At 40.2% G+C, this 19,386-nt stretch overlaps 1 protein-coding gene and 1 long non-coding RNA gene across 6 annotated transcripts in view; one reads left to right on the plus strand and one right to left on the minus strand.

The window, feature by feature from the left end:
* Positions 1 to 19,386, plus strand: part of HIVEP2 (human immunodeficiency virus type I enhancer binding protein 2) — a 103,762-nt gene that overhangs the window by 19,261 nt on the left and 65,115 nt on the right. Inside the window, exon 2 of one of the 5 annotated variants that reach the window (XM_025894730.2) lies at positions 10,001 to 10,062. The exons of 3 other annotated variants lie outside the window; for them this stretch is intronic. The gene's annotated coding sequence lies outside the window, so the exon portion shown is untranslated. Of the gene's footprint in view, positions 1 to 750; positions 913 to 10,000; positions 10,063 to 19,386 lie in introns of those variants that run through there. One more of the 5 variants, XM_008932349.3, reaches the window with a different exon arrangement.
* LOC108639102 lies at positions 899 to 1,968 on the minus strand. Its single transcript, XR_001920267.2, has 3 exons — positions 1,869 to 1,968; positions 1,559 to 1,725; positions 899 to 1,206 (listed from the first exon to the last, which is right to left on the minus strand). It is a non-coding gene; the product is annotated as an uncharacterized LOC108639102 (long non-coding RNA).

Consider the following 19,386-nt stretch of genomic DNA (forward strand, 5'->3'; position numbering starts at 1 on the left):
GATTATGTTTTTAATGCCAAAAAATCCAGTTGCACAGAATTGCAGAGTAACTTAGGCTAGAAGGGATTTCTGGGGATTCTCTTCCCAGACCCTGCTCAAAGCAGGTGCATGGTGGTTTTGCATGGTGTCAGTAACTTACCTTTACATGGTTTTGATTTGTGCAAGAAAGATTAACTATTTAGGTATTTTTGTGTAGTAGAGAGGCAAATAGCAAAGAAGGATAAAAGTTAAGGCAAAAAGCGATCCAGATAACATTTAAGCATCACCAAATATCCCACAGCATTTCACATATATTGGTTTGGGGGTTTTTTTAGAAAAAAATCCATTTCTTTAGGGTAGCACAAGGAACTTAGTTTAAGCATTTGTGAATCAATTTTAAATTGTTCTTTTCATTGCTGACTAATATGCAGAAGGAATTGGTAAACAGTAAGGGCAAAGGCTATACAGCATTATTTTAGCCAGTGGTTCTGTTTAGACTTAATCGCTATAATGCAGTGTTAAAATTTACAAAACAGCTTGTAATTGCAGTAGCTTATTTAAACCAGCTATTTGTGGTTATGTCTGCTGAGGAAACTTAAACTTCAATGTTCCCCAGCCAACTAATAGCAGCAAATTGACTGCGGGTCTCTTGAAGGAATATCTAAATGTAGGCTGTTGAATAATCCCTTTGGGGGCCCTGTAACTATTTTTGTGCCTGGATATGCGTCATCAGTGGGTATTTTCTCTGGTGACTAGCTTACATCAGTAGGTCTCCTACCATACGCTCTATCAGTGAGTGACTTATGATTGATGGGAGTCACGGCTGCTGTTTAGCTTTTATCTGTGACCTCAAATAATGGACAACAGGAATTTCCAGGCTGTTAAATTCCTTGAATGACTGAAGACACGGGATGGCTCTGCTGATAAACGCAGGTAGTACCCAGATACTGGGTGTTCACCGGGGGCTGAGGCGGGGAGGAAGGAGAGGGGGGTTCCTCGTCTGCAAGGCGGTGAATCCGGCGCCGACGTGTAGCCGTAAGGTGCGATTCCCGGACGCCAAGGAAGTGGCCGCGCCGGAGGAGCGTCGAGCGACCGTGATGCTCTCTCCCGAGCTCTCCAGCCATCCGTGTCCGCCGGTGGCAGTGGCGTTTCAATGTGTTTAACTGGCTGATCTGTAGGGCAGTTTGTCGGTTCATTTTATCCCAGGGAGACACGCTGTTTGCAGCTCTGCGGAGGGAAATGCTGTGGAATTTTCAGCTGCAGTGTGGTTGTTTTTTTTAACCCTTTTTGTTACCGACTATCAGCGGCGAGTGGATTTATTGGAGTGCTTCACCCAGGTGCTGCCTGGGCTGAATCTGAAGGTGCAGTAGGCTACATGGTCTTAAGGTTAAGTTGCACCTGCCACAGTGACCCACTGAGCATGCAGTCGTAGTTAATTTCCTAGTGTTCAGTACTTCATATTAAGAAAAGAAGGACTGCAGACACTGTTATCCCCTCTTTCTCTGTCCACTCTGCCTTTCTGTCAGAAGCTGACAGGAGAAATGGGGCTGCAAGACAGCTACAAGATTTTTTGTGTTACCTGTGATGAATTTAGCAGCTCGACTCAGCTCTACGGCAAGGTACTTTGTCATTTCTTCTTCTTTCCCTCTTATTCTTCCTGTCTCAATCCCTTTGATACAGCTGTGATGGGAAACAGGAGATCAGCTCTCTGTGAACTTGTGCTCAGAAGTCTCTCAAGCCCTTCTCCTGGCAACCAGGGAGAAAAAATGACAGACATGGGTACTCCCAGTGTGATTGATGATTAAAAAAAAAAAAATCCTTAATGCTGTTTATTGTGCGGCATTGTTTGGCTGAGGGAGGATAGCAGCTGGATCCAAATTCTTCCTCACCACTTCTTCCTGTTGGCAGGTGGCCTTCTACACAAGCTGGGCTTGTGAACTCTCACGCGGGTCTTACTTATTTGAGTACCTGCTATTGTTTTTCATTGAGGTGACAGCAGATTGGGCTTTGTGCGAGATTTTGAGACTTGAAAAGCTTCAGAGGGAAAACAGGAGCTTCATTTTAACTCGCCCGTATGTCTCTGTTAATGAATGAAACCAGGCTTCCTGCAGGAGCCAATTAACCCCTGTCTTTGCCTTTGTTGACACTGTGCTTACAGGTGTGTGTTGTCATAGTGTGGATGGGCTCATTCTGAGCCATACAGGTTGTGTATACCTTTCTGTTCCTTTCAGACTGATCCTGGTCCAACAAATGCACTGGGTATGAAGTGAGTTTCCTCATCTGATCTGCACAATTGAGTGCTGGTTAAGAATTCCATTTGGCAAAAGCAGTAGGAAGAGAAGCCGCAATTTAAAAGAGGCTTGGAAGGTCAAGGGAAAGGAGGGAATGGAAAGGTTTCCATTGAACTGTGATTTACTTAATTTCTATAATTCCTTATAGAATTCCTATATGTTTCCTTTATTTCTATTTTTTTCAGTCACTTCAGTAAGACTTTTTGATCATGACAAACTAGTTATATAACTCAAAATCTGTAAAAGCTTAAGCACAAAAATATTTGATGAATCTTGAGTCATTTGCATTAAAAATCAGTGGATTTTCCTGGCATGTGCTTTGAAAATGTGAAGTTTGCTAACTGGTTGATGCTGCTATATCTATTATTTACCTCAGCTTTCTAGGAATCATTATGCCTGGCTACACAGCAATATCTTTTGGCCAATATTGACCTAATTTCTCCCCATTTTTAGGGGTATTATATTTTAGGATAGTGATAGTATTTTAGAGTAGGTTTCATTTACAGTGTTTGTGCAAAAGCTCAGCATTATTACCTTTCCAGAAAGACTCTGCAGGCCTTCAAAACGTTTCCAGAAAGGGTCATCGTTTTCTAAGAAAAAGTGTTGGCAAGTTGCCTGCTGTTGCCTGATGCTTGGCACTGAGGCCAAGGCAGAGGGATGAAATCCAAACTGACATGTGGCAGCGTGTGTAGGTACCTTCATGTGCTGCAACAGAGGTGTCATGTTGGGGACAAACTTAATTTAGGTGCTGACCCTGCAGTGATGTCACGCCCTGTGGATGCCTGGGTCCATATGCCTACACACTGTTGCCTTCAGTGACTAAGTGCAGGCACCGAGTTCTACTGGCACAGCTTGAATTGAGGAACAATTACTGCAGTGGCTAAAGCCTTGTTTTTTCAGAATAGCCTTCACCTATTCAATGACCACCTCTAAAATCTTGGAGGTCACCCTGCACATAGGCTAACCAGATATCTCATCTGTTTAGTTAAAATAATTAGGAGTTGTGGAGCAAGGGATACAGCACATTCACTGAAAGTCAAAGTATTCACTGCTGCATCTTGTAATAACTCCATTGGCGAACCTCTCCCTCCTCCAGCGAAGTGTGTTGGTGTTTCAGTGTGCAAGTAGTTCCCAGTGGGCACAGGACTGTAATTACCGTAATTGGGAGGCAAAAACGGAGACTGAATCTGACATGGGAATATCAGGGGCTTCATTTTGAATTTTTTCAAAAGATTAAATACAATTAATTTCTGTCCCACCTGTTAAATCTTTGACTGCACACTCCGTACAGCTGCTGTAGTGTTGGGTATTTGTTGAGGGTCATAACAATGAATTGGTATTCAATAGTTCTGTATCATTTTGACAAAGTACTCACAGCACGTAAATACTCTTGAGACTAAAAAGGTGCCCTGGGATGGAAAGAACAGCAAAAAAAATTAGAAAGTTCACCTTGCCATGGCACTCCCTTTTGACAGCACTGTTTTGTTTGAAGAGTGACTGCTCAGTCATTAATGAAATTATAAACACAAGTAGATATATGTTGCTACTGTGAGCCAACTATAAGTTGTAAAAATATTCTGAAATATGAGTTAGAGTAGTGATTTCACATCTTCAGGGCACATGATATTTTTGTTTGTTTTAGTTCAAAATCATCTTATTATAGTTAGCAATATGTGATCTCTCATGGTGATCTTTGTGTTTCCAAAAAGTCCCATTGAAATTATTGAACCAGTTCCTAGATACTTGGAAACTGCAATTTTGGTCAGTTTGTGTGAGGAAGAGCTTGGATAGTTTCATTGGTTTGGGTTTTGTTCATTCAGGTATCGTGAATTATCTGTCACTGCATTTAGGCATTACTTTTCTGTAGGGAAAAATAAGGAGTTACTCATAAACATTGCTAATATTTGTAGTGAGCAGAGTAACAAAGAGCGAAGAGGAAGAAAAGTAAGGCAGTGAAAGTACAGTCTAAAGAAAAGATGGAACAGTGAGAAAAGGTATTGTTATTTCATTTTTGTGGTATATAATTTTTTAAATCCAATTGACTTGATGAATGAAGAGCCTTCCATCTTTTTGATGTTACTGTGTACAATGATAGTGCTGACTGGAGTCAACACTTCAGCTCTTCCTGTACATTCTGTGCTTGATGACCTTGGTCCTGAAACCTTTAGTCATCAACTCAGTCCTTCCTGCAAGTGGCCAGTGACTTTCATGAGACTGTTGAGATCCAGGATCAGGTTGTCAGTAAGCTCATAGATTTGTAAACATGACATCGAGTTAGTTTTGAAAGGAATCCACCCATTTGTTTGCACGTGGGGAAGAAGAGAGAAGAAATATACTGCAAGTGTAATCTGTGTACTGTGGCAGATGGGAAGGTACCTCCTATATGTCAGTAGTCCAGCACCAACTCCTGTAAACTTTTTACCACTCCTGTGGCAAAGTCTTTTCTTCATGTCCTGTTTTGTTTCCTGTATCTACAGAGTGCAGTAATTCTTGTAGTGATTTTTGTTCTTGGCAGTATTTCTCAAAGTAAGTGCCACAAAGTGAGCATTTTCCCTGCAGGACCTCAAACAGCTCAACAAGTGATGTGCTGCCAGTGACTCAGCCCAGCGTCCCTGTCCATCTGCTTGCAGCCACCAGCACTCCCTACCAGATGCCTGTTTTCAGATGCAAAGCCCTACGTGAAGACTGGGACAGGAGTGGGTAAGGGACAGGGTTATCCTGGGTAAAGAGGTCCTGTACTCCAAGGAGACAGTGAGGGAAGAAGCTCCATTCCAACCCAATTTAAATTTTTCCTGAGGCAGATCCTGGCCTTTTGCATGGTGTTCAGATTGGCTTGGAATCTTGCTGTAAAGGAGCAAAAAAGAAATGCCACACACTGACATCCCCAGGAGCCTTGATAATGTCAGGACACCTGACAATACAAGGGTACTTCAGAAATGGTACTGTCCTGAAGGATTTACATGATATGGCAATAACTAATAACATGAGTGCAGTACAAGGCACTAACTCAAGATTGCAGAGGAGTTTGCCAAGTGTCTGTAGTTTCATGACATGACTTTGTTCCTCTGCAGACAGGCCTTTAACATTGAGAAGTTTTCCAGAAACTCATCCAGCCTTTCTTTTTCTCAAGTATGATTGTCACTTGCTACTCTGCTAGTTAGACATAATAGCAGCTAAGTTAAAAAATGAAATTCTTTTTCAGGTAGTAATTTTGTTTTCACAAACTTATTCCAACATCCTAAAGGATGGACTCTCTGCAGCTTTCTTCTTGTACACTTATTTATTCTTTTAGGCTGTGAAGTGAATGTATGTTTGGGGATTACTCTGTATGCTGCTTATGACTGTTTTTGTTCCTGGACAGAGGAGATACAAAATCTATCCATGAGGTCGTGACATCTGCTGTCCCTTGCTTGGGAGGTAGGATATCAATCCGCAGCGTGAAACTTCCTTCCCTCCAGGGAATTCTATTTCCATATACAAAGGCCAGACAGAAATCCTAATCTGGAAGTCTGTAATTTGGGAATTAAAAAAAAATGGGGTTATTACAAGTAGGAGATGAAAACTCATTAAATACCCTTCCACTAACATGCAGGGAAAAGTAATAGTAGCCAAATTTTCTCAGTCTAACCAAATCATGGACCATCACATTGAGTAAAGATAATAGGAACCTTTGAGGCTGATTTGCTAGTAGATCTTCATCCTCCACTCAGGGCCATGCACTGGTGAAATACAGCCTGTCTTTGAATGTGAGGTGGTGATTTTTCATCCTCTTGACCAGGAGCTCAGGTCTCATTCCATCAGAAGCTTGCCCCTGCTTACAGAGGGAGCAAGGCTACAAATCAGAAGGTCAGTTGCTTTTTTTAGTTTAGTATTTTATACTTGGATTGCTATTAAATTAGATATCACAGTGGTAAACACCAGAGCCAAGATCACCTAGAAGGGAATAGCTGTCTCAAAGAAGTATACAGTAGTAAAATGGTGCAAATGAACAAAAGGAGTATTACTTTAACAACCAAGAGAAAAATTATTATGTTGAGGGTCTGTTCTCCTGATGGAAACCAGAGGAGCTGATGAGTTTGAGCAACTCAAAAGTGACCTGGACAAGATACTGTAGAATATACTACATAGATTTTTCTTCCTTGGATATGAGATGATCTAATAGACTTTGGTAATTTCCTTTTTGATCTAATTTCGGGGATTCTAAGATCACTTTTAAAAAATTGTCATTTTCTTGCCTATCTCACTGCAAACCTTCATGAAAATTTTTGGCCCATTTTCCACAAAGTGAGGCATTTGCAGTATTTCAACATGGTGATATTTTGAAGGCTCCAGAAAGGTTCTCATGGCCATTTCTTTCTGTTGCTCCATTGTAAAATTCTCAGAATACTTGATGAGAGTTTTCCTTTAAAATTGTCAGGTATTTATATCTAGCTGCTCTTTAGAGGCCCAAGTCATATTCATGCTCTATTCCCAGGGTAGCCTTCTTTCTTTAAAGCTACAATTTGGCTTTACAGGAAATAATAATCATGCCTACCATACTGTAACTCAAATATTCAGACACATGAATCTCTTTCTTGACTTCCTATAAAAATGTCATTTGTAGCTTCATTTTGTTTGTTCTGGTTTGACTATAGTATAAACAAGATTTTATTAAAACATTAGCTCTAAGTTGCAGTTCTTTCTTGAGCGTGCAAGATCTTGCAAAAAAGATTACTGAAACTGAAGGGCAAAACCACATATTAACAGAAAAATGAATAATGAGTCTGTTTTCATATGGATTTTTTAAAAAGTACAGCTTGTAGTTGAACTAAATGTACTATTTCTTCCACTGCAGTCAGGAAGCCCTCACAGACTTTTGACAGTGCCGCCAAAAAATTAATGCTTCAGCTGTTTAAAAGATATCAAAAGCTAGTTTGACAATTGTAATCTCTTCCAGGAATTCCCTTTCCCATTTTCCCTCCCTATAAAAACAGATAACAAGATGCTTATATAGTAGAAATGGAAAGTCAGAGCTATTTTATGAAGCCTTGTGCATTCCTTCCAGCCTTAGGAGATGAGGCATGACATCTCCACAACAGGCTAGGAAATGCAGGCACTCTGTTGTGTAAGTAGCATTTGCTTTAAGGATTAGCTGCTTGCCAAGATAGCGCAGATTTAAATGTTTCCTAAGCCATTTTTGAGTTTTTATGTAACATGGCAGCCACAGGAGAGCTGTGGAGATGCTGGGTAGAGACTCAAAGCAGGGACCAAGGAAAGACAAAACCAAAGGAAGCAGGGAAATATGCCTCATGTGCTAGTATCAGCTGACACAGCAGAACTAAAGGCAAGAGAACACAGCACCAGCCTGGCTTCTCTTGAATTTCTGTCCTCAGTTTTACACGTCACGAGATGGGACAAACTGAAAGGAGACGCTGCTTGAACTTTTGTTCTGAAGCATCTCGAAAAGGCACTGAGACATGGACTCAAAGGTCAGAAGTGTTCCCTTTTCTGGAACAAATTCCCAGGACAGCTGTTAATACCACACTGTTTTTTAAGGCTAATCTTTAATAGTATTCACTGGTACGTAATAAAAAATATATAGTATTACTGTGGCTGTGGTGACGAGCGGTTTGTTCTTCTCTAATAACTGAAAGGAGATTCTGTGTTAGGAAGAGTGAAATAATTAAAGAGGGTGCCAATAAAAAAGCCACTGTATTTGCAGATGGTGCCCTTGCGTTCAGCAAATGCCAATTAGAGAAATGTCACTTTATGTGCACAATGGATTATAACTGCACAAACACTTGTACAATTACACGCTGGGTCAGAAGGGCAAGTTACCTTCGTCTCAGCCATTATTTTAAAGCAAACACAACTATCAGGCACACAAACATCAGGCGTTGTGGCAGGGGAACAATAAAGTTCCTCTGACAATGCAGGCTAAATAAAAAAGAGTCTATGTAACAAGCCTTGGTATTGTGGGAGGTAATTTTTACCATGTCTGCACTATATGGGTTAGAATCATCATCTTTATATAATGGAGAAACAAATGCTTCCTTCCACCACTTAAATACACTTCATATACTGTTACGTTGTTCTGATGCTTGGAAATGCAAAAAAAATATACATTTCTTTCAGTTACTTTCTTTGATGCTGAAATGTTTGTAGTCCACATGCCCTTGTAAACAACTTTGTGTACTACAAATGGTTTGGTGTCATCTGATGCACCCTGCTCTCAGTTCTTCTGTGGCTCTGACTGACTTTAGTAAATGGAATAAAGGACAGTTCTGCAAGTGAACTTGTGCAAGAGATGTCCTTGGGTGTTTATTACTTGCACCTGTTTTGTAGGTATTCTATTTGGTATTTTACTCTGCATGTTTTGCTTGAAGCTTCATTGGATTCAAATCTAAAGAGGCAGAAGGCTCTGGGGATGCTGTGGCCATCTTGGGTGCATACAGGATAGCTACGCTGTACTTGGATTCCTAAGTTTTGCTCTAATGCTGTCAGATTTGTCTTCTTTTCAATGTGCTTGCCATCTGTACTTGTTCCGGATTCTCTCTGGGTTGTAAGAAAGAACACGCTTCAGCAGGAATTGTGTTACCATCCGTGGCCTGAACCTCTGTGCTCGCTTGACCTCATACCTCTAGGAAGCTCAGCTGGCAAACATAGCACAGACCTTTGTGGCAACACCCTCTGGGAGCATGGGCAGCCTCTAAGGTTATCCTGCTTCCATATATGCCGAGGTATTTTCATTGACAATGTCTTTTCACAGGTTTGAATCACTGTGGCTTTAAAGTACCAGCTTTCCCTAAAGTGGAAGCACTGCACTCACCTGAGGACCTGCTCGAACCCAGCTTCTGCTGGGCAGGACGGGGTGGCAGAAGTTAAATGGAGAGCGTTAGTTTGAAAAATGTTATGAGGTCACCATCCTTTTAAATTGGTTTACACAGATGGCTGTCTGGTTTGTTGCTTTGTCCTTGCTTAATAGTAACTGTTTATGGAAAAATGAATTGCTTTGCAGAAGGAGGTCCAAAGGCTCATGCTGTTGTTTCCTTCACTGGAGATCTTCGTGTTATTACAGGCATACAAAGATTTGGCCTGAAGTGGAGATTAATTAGGAAGAATAGTGAATAATTAACTGTTTGACTTGTTCCTAAGCTCTGTGGTCACCATGTTAGAAATGATTTCCCAAACTGCAGGAGATAACAGAAGGTTATTCCTGGTTTCACAATGTCCATATTGTTAGAGCTTTGTGCTGTGTGTATTCTGACATCAGCTGATACCTACGCAAGTCGGATCCAACTTCTCATCCAAACCACTTCCTGGGGTTTTCTCGGGTAATGGCAGTGGTTCAGAAGACACCACGGTGCCTTAGAAAGCCATTTCTTACATGTTGTACCCAGACTGTGTGACCAGGAAGAAACGAGGTTCTTAGGAAAGAATTTTGTTCTTAAAAATACCCACTTTTTTTGTTTGTTCTGCATTCAGATTTGGATGTGCATTGCTTGTCCTACTGACCAGTGTGTAGACTCATGGTATGTATTGTGGAAGATGTAGAAATACAACGTACACATAGGAATTAGGCAGAAGGCTGAGACCAGTCTCCAGGCAGAGATGCTGATTTTGCATCTACAGTTGTTCCTACCTGGAAAATAAAATAAATAAAAAACCCAACCAAGTAATAGACAGGAAGACAGGATTAATTTTTTTAAAAGAAAATCAAATCTAAATAATGGTACTCTGCACTTTTGCAGGACTGTCTACTTAAGAAGCTGAGAGTGAGTTAGAAACATTGATGAAGCCTCTATTCTGTGAGGTGGGTGTTTTTTATTACGATTTTGAAAAAGCGTAGAAAATTCAAATCGTTTGCCCGAGTCCAGGCACAGAGCCATTTAAGAGCTGTGAATAGAGGCCAGAAATTTTCTGCCACGACAGAATTGTTCTGATCAACAATTGCAAATAAGGTCTTTTGCCCTGCTCTGGAAGGAAGTGATGAGTTTTTGCATTCCGTTAGTGTTTCAAGTGACTCTTTTGATTTTTGATTTCTGACTAATGGAATAAGTGACTCTTACAGATACTTTTGCTCTGTTGTCCTGTGATCCTAGCCTTAGATCACAGTTTGGGGAGATAACAGTCTGTAATAGGGGAGTCAGTGGAAATCAAACGTCCACTGGATCTGGGCCAGACATAATCTGGGGTTCAGAAATGTTCAGTGCGTTTCACTACTTTTTTATTTTTTAGCACTTCGTCATGGTCAGATGCACCAGCAGTTTTTTAATAAATCCCCTTTCACATTCAGACTTGCAGCTCAGGTTTGCAGGCCTATGTGGGCTGGATTATTTGAATAAGTCTGAGAAGTGAAACTGAACATTTGTAGGTGCAGCAATTACAGGCAGCCAATCTAGCAAATCTTGTAATTTTGATAACCTTTGTTATTACAAGATGCTGCATGCAAAACTGTCAGCTCTGCTTGCCCTCTACATGATCAACTTGGACGTGGACCCTCAATGCTTCTGTGTGCTAGACTGGTCACCCACCCCGGCTTGAGCAGCCCTGCTTCTGAGGGGCTTGTTTTGGGCAGCAACCTGGAGAATCTCTCTTGGGTTCTTGGTTATTTGCACTGGTTTCCCTTTTGGCTTTGGGAGATAAACCTAGTGAATGGGCTCCTCCCTCTTGCTTCATGCCATCAGGATCCTGGATTTGTTGTGGCAAGAAATAAGTCAGGATTGGAATTTTCTTTAAACTGGTGTTTGCCTTTAAAAGCCTTTTTTGGAATAAATTACTCTCTCAGTAAGTACCAAAATAGGTATTGATAAAATACCTAACGCATCTGGAGGCTAGAGATGCAGGTTTCCCACGTCACTGCAAGATGGGCGGTGGGATGGCACAGCTCGCTGCCTCACTGCCCACATGGCACTGCTAGAAAACCTGCACTGGTCGCTTCAGCATTTTGATGTGAACCAAATCCTCAAAGTCTCCAAAAAGGGAAAGTTATGTTCCAGTATTAAGTGCTGTTGCCTTAATGGAATCATTAAACAATGATTCCAAAATTACAGGGTTACCTTGGCTTCTAGTGCTGAGTGAGTGGGTGGGCACCTAAGTGGTTGTCTTCTGTTGCTGATGCTTTGGTGAGCTGAAATGATCACAGCTGATTTGGAGGTTTTTTTGGAGGTTGCTTTCTGCCACTTCCTTTAGAAACCAGGCATGAGCCCACAGTTTTCTGTTCTGTTGGAGCATTAAGTTATGTTGTCAAATTCAGAGCAGTTTTAAAGATATCTAGAGAAATATACAGAGAAGCAGCTAAGGAGTAATAGAAGACAAAACTAGTTGGAAGAAAATTTAAATGGCAGAAGGTTCTGAAATACTTTACTTCTCTAAACTGGGACAAACACTTGACAACTCTTAGGCAGTAAGATATCTTACTTCAGAACATTTTAAATATTGCTTCAGTTTTATTTTGCATAAAGATATTTTGATGTCATGAAGGTATTCCAATTCATCTTGTATGTCTTGTTAAATTGGGTAGCACAATACTGTCAAACTGTTAGTAATGGAGTATTTTTTTATATCACAAGGCCTATTACTTTCATTACTCTTCATTTAAACCAGGGACAAAATTTATGTTTTTATGGAACTTTTCTATCAAGTCAGTAAAATTTTCTTTCAGGAGACAAACCCAGTATGAAAAGTTTGGATGAGTTACAGTTTTACAATTTTTTCGATTCTTACTATGCATTTTCACAAATGAGTGAAATGTGCCTTCTTTTATTGTCTATGAACCCCATAAACCCCTAGAACTGCATTTTTATGAAAGCATAGGATTTCAGCACAGATTCTGTGAGAATGTTTACAGTTGAATGGTCTCAGGAATAAAAACACAGCTTTTTTACATGTATGTTTTGCGAATACAGAACTTGCACATACTCTGAGCCGTGAACCAAAAGCTGCAGATTGAACCAGCAGAGAGGAAGGAATTTGTCTGCTATACAGCAAAAGGAAGTATTTGCCGTATTATTGAAGCACATGGCCTTTTGCCATCTTTGATACAGTATTTAAGGGTTGTGCACCCAAAGTCTGCTGCCCTCTTGACCCATCATTCATCACTGGCTGTAGATGAGGTAGATGAGATGCAGCTTCATAGGAGAACCATTGTTTCAGCCCTGCACAGCTCCTCGGAGAACGGAAGCTGCAGACAAAGTGGCTCCCTGTGATTCACCGCACTGCTCAACCTCCTGGTGTTTTCTCTTTTACCTATAGCTTTTCTGGCCCTGCTCTGTGCTGGCCAAGGTAGGCAAACACATGAAGAAACTGTGGATTTGATTTGCTTTCCACTCAGCTTCATTGGGAGTGAATGAGATGAGCGTCTGGGATTAATTTTTTTTCTATATTAAAAAGGAAAACCAGATACAATCACAGCATTTACCTTGGTGAGATATTTAAATTTATTTCCCTTTTGACTATTCAACACTGTTGATAGATGATGCTTAAAATGCTGAATTGCCCATAATTTTTTAGCACACTGTGAATTGCCCAGTCTTTTTCTTTTCCCTCTCTGTAAGCAGTTGTGGTTAGAGAGATGCCAGTAAGTATGCTAAGAATGTAGAGTTATACTCTGTACTGCTAAATTAACAGGCAGGAATAGTCACACCAAACCAGATTCAGCTCCCAGATGGGAAAGTGTCTCCTCTAGCCCAAATTTTAATGACTTTTTTACATGAGAAATTTTAACCAGTATAGCATACAGTGTGATGTTATTGTATGCTGTCATCTCTCTCTGTTGATGACAGGTAACTTGTAGAAAATAGAGATGATTTCTTTGTTTTCAATGACAGGAGTTGGAAGTGTCTGGTCATTTAGGTAGGTTAATTAGGTAGGTTAACTCTTCTTTTACTATCTTAAACTATTTAAATTTAGAAAGATAATTTTTAGTTTAGCAAATGTACTTTTTTGAGCAGTGGTTTGAAGTGAAAACCAGGATCTGATTCTTATTCAGTTTGTTATATATGCAATTCTCTTAACTTTTGAATTCCTGTAAGTAACAGGGGAATGAGTCCTAGATGGTGTAACAACAATATCAGAAGAGTTAACTTGGATTGTTATAGTATGTGGTGCTGATGGTGTGAAATATTCTCAGACATTTCTGTCTCCTGACTAGGAAGGGTCTGCTCATGAGATGATGAAATCCATAGTCTTGGCGGTTTGCCTGTGCCAACTGGAATATCGTAGGAGATTTTGGCCCCCTGCAAATTTTAACAGTGGCTGTGTTATGATAAAATGATGCAGAAGTTTTATGACTTGTTTCAAAGACGAGAAAGGGTCTTCCACTTTTTGTGAACACTTTACCTAAGAGATGCTGAAGTCCATAGCCCGACTTGTCCTTGGAAACTTTTTATGGCCATGAAGCCAAGTGAGATACACAAATGCTAGAACAGAAAGTTAAAAGAGGCATACATGAACATTCAGATAGAAATACAAAATTCTCTGGGGTTGTACCAGACACTTTAAATACCTTATCTCCCAGTCATTGCAGGTGCTCAGACACTGAGGAGATACTTTAGATGGCATTACTTTGTGCTGTTCTCCTTCATGGTATTTCTAATTTTCAGTGCACTGTGGTACTCTATTCCTGTTTATAAATCTTTTAAGTGTGCACATTAAAAAAGTAATTAAATTGTCATTATAATTTATAGTATGCCTGAAGTCAATCACCTAATTAAATGGAAAGAGCAGAGAAGTAGTAGGTTCATAAGCATTTATTAAGTACTACAGTATTAATTATGCAGGACTTCTGAACCAAGCAAAAGAGGAAGGAATGGAAACACCAATCTAAAAAGGCTTTCCATTGCTGCCCTTCTCAATTTAATAATGTGAGACACTCCCAACCCCCAGTTGGCAGGACAACACTAATGCTTTCTTTTTGTTAATTTTTAATGAAATTATGATGGAGGTTCTTTATGACAATCATTTGCAGCATTTTCCTGTAATATTTTTGAAAGTATAATTTGTTCCCATGCAGGGGCCTATAAATACATGAGTAGAATTAGAAGATACATTTAGAGTTATGGTTTGGGGTGGATTGTGCAGCAGCAGACTCTTGGTTGACACTCCTCAGCATCTCAGGTGAGGAGTGGAGCCTGTGCTGGTCCCAGAAGAAGGGACTGGGGGCTAGTGGAGGCAGGGGCTGAGCCCAAAAGGGGAGGCTGTGGGTGGCACTAGGGATGTATAGGGACATGAGAAGGTTTGTGGGCATGAGAAGGTTTGCTCTTTCTTTGCAACCATTCTCCTACCTCCAGCTGTAAATTTGTGTTACTTGTCTGACAGTGGAGGGTACAAAATGCTGGGACTGGGGTCAGGAGGAGGCTCTGCAAGGTGGCAGGCTGTGGGCTGCAGCCTAAGAAGTGGAAGTGCATTATATTAGTGAGCTTGTGAAACAGGGCTATCTCATCATATCTGGTTTGTATTTTGCTGCAGCAGATGAACTGCCTGAAGCAGGCAGATGAACTGGATGGAGCAGAAGTCCTAAAGCTGGAATTTCTTTTCTTTTCCTAGTTTTCTAAAAAATGAAAAACTCTGATAACGCACACACTGAAATAGACTTGCCTGTATTTCATGTTGTTTATGGGATTTTAATTTCAGCCTTAGTGACCTTTACACCTGAACATTAGTCATCAAAACCTCTCTTTTAGATAGCAGGGCAGTCTGATCCATCAGCCTGGGCCCTGAGCCCTGGCTGCACTGAAGTAGCCCACAGGCTTTAGGGGACAGAAAGACAAACTAGGCAAAGAGGCAACTGCTGGGAGCATTGCAATGGTTCATGATCTCCTACTGATCCATCAGTCTGTGGTGAACAAGGCCTGGCTGGTGTTTGGGAATAGAAATGCAGGCAAACATCAGTAACAAACCAGGGCAAACACCAGTAAAGGTTTTGAACAGAATCTCCCGTATACTCTGAAGCTCAACTGGATGCTGACAGTAAGGGATAAAGTGGAATCCTGGGAAAGGATTACCTATGCTTTTTTCCTACAAGAATTTGTAGCAACAAAAGCCACTTTGCTGGTTCCCTAGAGGTGAGACCTTTAAAAGACCTTTAGATCAAAAGTCTTTAAAAGAAAAGATGCCCAAAAAGAAAGAACCTTCTGTATAAATGGACAGGAAGAAGTTAGCTACTTACCTACTTGCACTGTCATTATCAAATGTAACATATTTGGAACCTAACTGCACAGGTATCGGTTTATTTTGCAGTATATTAAATAGGAAGTCATTGGCAAAACATAAACACAACCTGAGGGCAGCATCTGAAAGTTGGATCTGACTTACCTGAAAACTGGAGAAACAGTTCAATATCTCTTTTTCTGGAAGAAATTGAGATTGTGCGATTGGAATATAACTCCCTGCTGAAGGCCATTTCCTTTCACAGTCTGTAATAGGCTGCACTGAACTGACAGCAAAAATGACAAAAAAAAATAAAGAAAAGCTAGGCTGAACAATCAAGACAATGTACTGTGTATAGGTATTATATGTTTTAAACAGAAAACATTGAATCTATTTGGCCATGAGCAGTGCAGTACTGTGTACTATCTTCAGTACAAGGATGAAGACTACTGTACACTAAGGCCTGATCCAGCAGCTGAGATTCCTGAGATTGCAGCATCCCTTTTCCCTGTCCTGCACATCCCCTGAGATACAGGCTTGCGTGCCTTGCTGGAGAGAGACCTGTGGTTACCTCTCTTAATCTGTTTATTACTGTAATTAAAGTTTCAAACAGATATAACTGGGATTCCCTTTGCAACAACGACAATGTTTTACCTTATATGGAGAAAATAAAATTATTGACAGCTCTTCATCCCAGAACTCATAATAACCCTGTAATGAGCACAGTCATTATGCTTCAGGTTAGCACTGCAGCAGCATTATATAAGGAATGTAACTTGACAGTTATCTTGGGAAAAAATTTTTATATATATATTATATATATTATATAATATATATATATATAAAAGGTAGTGGCATAAGCAAGGTCCTACATGACTTCATACAAGTTGGATTACATAAATCATTTTATGGTCAATAAGCCTATCTTCTGAGCTGCAGGTTGGAAAACATAACGCTTGTCTGTTTGCATCAGACTTTACAACTCTCTCTTTAATATAGAAATTGCTCATGCCATGCTATTGTAATCTGTATTTTCAGCTTCTCATGCTGACATTAGGCAAAGGCAATCCCAGCAGCAGTGTCCTCTCTGTGTTGAAACAATGAAAAACTAGGAAATGCAAACCATCCTTGTACTGATTCTGAAAACACGTTGGATGAGTATTATATTGCAGCTCTTAGAAGTAACAGTGGAGTGAGCCCTTCAGACATGGTCCACCAGTCTTTTTGTCAAAACAGAGGAAAATAAGTCTCGTCTTCACATGTGAGAGCCCCATCTTTACCACTCTCTTTAGGCATGTGTTTTCATTGGGAAAATGGACTTGTTTTATGTTACAGGCAAATAATTGATTTTAAGTCCCAGATAACATTATGATATAATGGTATACCAAATGAATACTGTATTTTAAAGCCACAGCTGTGGAAGTAGTTGCCCGTACTCGGGTATTGAAACTGGCATGGATATTCTGTCACAGATGGAGAACTTGATCACCCCAGTCTGTCTTTATGGGTTGCTCAGACATCACTCAGAAGGGTCTGTGTTAGGCTTTGGTGGAGTTAGGAGAGGTGGGCGTTTAATGGCACATGCCTTGCACACACAGTGTGTCACTCCAGGCATCTCAGCCTGTAAGCATAAGGAGGCCACTGGCTTCTCCTGTGCTCCTGGACGTCCTCTGTGTTGGGAGTACAGGGGTGTCACATATATCAGGTGAAAGTATAAAGTATATGGGCCACGATTGCGAACCAGGCATATCAGAAGTAGCTTTTAAGTTCCTACTACTTAAACTTAGTGGCCTCAACAGCCTCCAGATGCTCTATGTAAATGCTCAAGTAATCTTGGTGCTGATATGGCTTCACTCTGAGCAATGCCTAATGGAGGGGCAGTATATTTATACAGGGAGGTAACACTCCTTGTTCATGTTTGGATGGAAGTTCTCTGGAATTGCAGAGCACATCCTGAAGAACAATAGTATTAAATTCCAGGTATGTCATTAGTGTGAATATCGATCTTTTATGTGAGATTTTCTTGAGGTGTTTCTTGGGAGAACAATACTACATTTGAAAGAACAAATGCCACTCTAAAGCAGGGAGACATGCAATGACATATTTGTAGTTTCAAGCCTCATAAATTAAATTCCTAACTAGACTTGGTGCAAACATTTCAAATCCTCTTCAGCCTACAAAATCAAAGGACCAAAAGGTAACCTCAATTCACAGGACTCTTCAGGAAGATGGATAAGCCCAAACTCAAGATGAAAGAGTGTTTAAGAGAAGAAATCTAGGTACATTGAGTCTGGAGAGAGCCTAAGTGAGAGCTTTAGGTGCACATATATACGCAAGAGTTAGAATGAACAGGGCATGGTATTTTCATATGTTACTGAAGAGAAAAGGGGGGGATATACTGTGGTTATGCTGCAGCAGGGAAGACTTTGCTAGACCTTTTGATATTGGAAAGGGATTACTGCTATGCAGCATTTAGGTCAGTGGAGCAAACTGCCATGGGAGGGTGTGGAGTCGGTCATGGCTAGACTAGATAAGTGACTATTATGGATGACCTAGGATGACCCATTTAGAGGTAACTTCCAACCCAAGTGTTTCTGTGATTTTTGTTCTCTTCAGGTGCAGCTCTTGTCGGATTGAATTGCTTTTCCAGTTAGTATGTGAATTATTACAACCATATTGACAAAAAAGCTCTCTGTGCTAAGAACAGCATGTAAGCTAGAAATATAACCAATATTGCTTTGCATGTTCTAGCAGGTGTAAAAACCAAGTAATTATCACATAAATTCAATGATGTCTTTATTCATAAAGACAATCGCTTGAAATTATAATATCCTATAAATACTTAGACTATTCTTAAAACATCCTGTTTTCTTCCTTAGAATAAAACTTTTTTTTCCCCCCACAGAATTGTCTCCATATTTTAAAGATAGAAAATGTATAAAATTTTAGAGTATAATATTATACAAAGGGTGAGATACAACCTGTGTCCACTTGACCCCATGAACTACATCTCTCTTCCTACAAATGTCTGTAACAGTGCTGGTTCCCAGGGAAGGGTTTAGAGGACCTACAGATCAGTAAGCTGATGCATGTGTGTGTACATATGTGTGTGCATACCTTTAGGTAATAGTGTGATAGTCTTACTCAATAGTGACTGTAATCAGTGGAATTTTTACTTGATCCCAGGGCACAGAAGACATGTTTTCTCTATTCCAGGTTATGTTTTATTTCATTACACTATCTTGTTCAAAAGTAGGCTGTATTGTTAAGTAACTGAAATTAGTGCATGGGCAAAGATTCACTTTTATCAACAGAAGCAACAAAATGTATAGCTAATCACTCACAGCAGGGAAAATCATTTCTCTTTGGGCTCAGTCCAAGTTCCACTGACTTTTATGATATTTGGATCAAATTTTCTAATCGTGTTTCTGTGATGATCTGTAAACCCACTGGGGATGTCATTGCTCATTGCCAGGACTAGTTGTAATGAAATAGTATGAAAGACATTGGAACATAGGTGCCAAAACCTACATCTGCAGTTCAGGTTAAGAATTTCTTTTACTTATCATAATGAAAGAAATGGAGCAGCCCCAGCAAAGTTAATTCTGACTCCATTTACTTATCCTCTTTAAATCATGTTTGAAACTACTGTAGGATTGGTGTATTAGTAAGCAATCCTTAGAGAAGCAGTGAGAAGTGTTTTACTTGTCCTAGGGGCATGTGAGGTTGATCACGTATAATGAGTCTGCCTGGAGCATCTTCCTGGGGTCTCCTAAATCTGCTTGTCTCCCATGAAGTAGTCCTAACAGAAAAAAATCGCTTCTTTTCTTTGAGTGCTTGATCTTTTATGATGTAAGTGGTTTCTGGTGATCACAAAAGTTCTAGAACAATGAGATACCAGTTTGGGATATAATTGACTGAATTTGAATATATCTGTTGTAACTTCCTGAATGAGAATTGGTGGTATTAATCTCTGGAAACACTTAAA

This window comes from Manacus vitellinus, unplaced genomic scaffold (genome assembly GCF_001715985.3).
Source record: "Manacus vitellinus isolate BGI_N305 unplaced genomic scaffold, ASM171598v3 scaffold_4_pilon, whole genome shotgun sequence".
Lineage (NCBI taxonomy): Eukaryota > Metazoa > Chordata > Aves > Passeriformes > Pipridae > Manacus > Manacus vitellinus.